This window comes from Triticum dicoccoides, unplaced genomic scaffold (assembly GCF_002162155.2).
Source record: "Triticum dicoccoides isolate Atlit2015 ecotype Zavitan unplaced genomic scaffold, WEW_v2.0 scaffold77538, whole genome shotgun sequence".
NCBI classification, from domain to species: domain Eukaryota; kingdom Viridiplantae; phylum Streptophyta; class Magnoliopsida; order Poales; family Poaceae; genus Triticum; species Triticum dicoccoides.
In genome coordinates this window covers 1-2,005 of record NW_021298988.1, presented here as the reverse complement: position 1 = coordinate 2,005, position 2,005 = coordinate 1, and the positions used below count along the sequence as shown (strand labels likewise).

At 43.1% G+C, this 2,005-nt stretch overlaps 1 long non-coding RNA gene across 1 annotated transcript; it reads right to left on the bottom strand.

Annotated features, from left to right (window-relative positions):
* On the bottom strand, nucleotides 1–1,839 carry LOC119347861. Its single transcript, XR_005168571.1, has 4 exons — nucleotides 1,528–1,839; nucleotides 1,290–1,454; nucleotides 160–279; nucleotides 1–36 (listed from the first exon to the last, which is right to left on the bottom strand). It is a non-coding gene; the product is annotated as an uncharacterized LOC119347861 (long non-coding RNA).
* Nucleotides 1,840–2,005: the final 166 nt, after the last annotated feature.

The following is a 2,005-nucleotide window of genomic DNA, read 5'->3' as shown; positions in this document are numbered from 1 at the left end:
CATGAATTTCCGTAGTGAGAGCTTTGTTGCAAAATCCTGTAAACAATCATTTATTAAGAAAAAAAATCAGCGAGTGCAAGGAATATAAAACATTTCTGCAGTGAAGAAAGTGATCAATTGAGATAAATTATGTAAATGCAAAAATTAAAAGGAACTCACTGCTCTTGCCTGCTCAGCCATGGTTGATATAAAATTCTATTGGTTGGATGTATTGAAGAAAGCCAACAATTTCCTTGTTCCCTTCGAGTTATTAGCAACTCCTAATGCCAAATCTGAAATCTGAGAGAAGATTATTCATGATTATGTGAGAACTGTGAAATGACAGTACTCAAAAGGAAGTAATTAAAAAAAGTTATGCGTCATGCATGCACCACAACAGCAACATCACAGATCAAAAACAGACACATTCATGCGCCTGATCTCCCAAGCATCATATCTCAAGGCCGGCCCAAGCACTGGATGAAGACTGTTGAGGGGCAAGATTCAGAGGTTGTGTCAGCCAGTGGCGTTGCCCAACACCATGCTCAAAGGCACACGCCACACACAGCCACAGCCACAAACACAGCATGCATAAACACTCCCTCACACACACACACAACCACATAAGAGGCATTCAAAAGAACAATCAATGGGAAGGGGATGCAGGGCATGACCATTTAAGGAAGCATCCTTGAATAAACAAATGGGGGCCAGATTTTGGATTCAACACCTGAATTTGTGAAAATGCCACCTTTGGATCAGAATACGCAACCAAAAATGAATACAACAATGCACAATCAGTCCAACATTTCCAAACAAAATGCTGAATTCTGATTTAGACTACAGCTTTTCTAAGATGTAACTTTACAACTGGTGATCAGCCGCATGGTCTTGATTATTCTTCATTTGGATTATGTAAGCATATATTAATATGCTTGGCATGTTAAAACAGTCAGGTGTATTTTTCTTTAATCATAATCCACATAAAGATGGGGATTAGAGCAATGACATATGAGAAATATACCTATATTTTCCACTGCTCTCAGATTTTAGAGAACGGACATTAGAACCATAACCATGTTCCCCCGTTGCTCTTAAATTTGATGTATATTTAGATGACGAGCTAAGAAAGTATTAGGCAAAAACAAAAAACATACTACAGAATACACATGGGTCTCATCCAGCAGTGGGGTGTGTGGGAGAGGGTTGGAATCCTTTCGGATCTGAGGAAGGCGTGTGCTAAAATGGTAAAAATATATGGTCGAAATAGGGGACGAGAACGACGAGAAGGGCGTGAGATCCAGACTTACTCAGTTCGTGATGGCGTTCCTGTAGAGCTCCCGCAAGGTGATGGGGAACTCCACCGCCATCCTCCGTCCTCAAGTTCCCCGTCCGCCCACCGGATTTGGTTGTTGTTGCCCCGCGTGTGGATCCGCTGACGGGAGAATCTGACGCTGTGCGCTAGTCATTTTGGACTGAAAAAAGAAAAGAAGCAATGGAAGATAGAAAACAGGGGGTCCAGTGAAAACAAATCAGTTTTGTCCTTACCCTTTTAGTCCTTCCGCGCCGTCCAGATAGGTGATATAGAGTAAAAATAAACTACGGGGATAATTCTGAAAATAACCACATCGTCTTCAACCTCAGAAACCCCTAACCCCCCGTGATTAGAGAGAGAAATCGGGATCAAATTCAGGTCGTGATTCTTTGCACTGGCCGAAACTTTTCTTGGGGGAGGGGCGGATCTTTAGACAATTAGCTTGATTCCCCTCTCCCCTTGCTACAATCTTGGCGATCCCATCACGTGTCATCGCGCAGCCCCCTTTCCCATCACACACAGAGCCAAAAAATTTGGGGTGGGGGGGTGGGGAAAGAAGAGAGGAAGCGATCTTGGCTGCAGTTGTCGAGCGCATAGCTAGGTAAGGATGGCTCGTCATTGATACAGCGAAGCACCCTTGCTGAGAGCAAAACTAAAACAAAGAGAAAGGGATCAAAAAAGAGGAATTGAGCAGGAGGGCTTCGCAAAAAA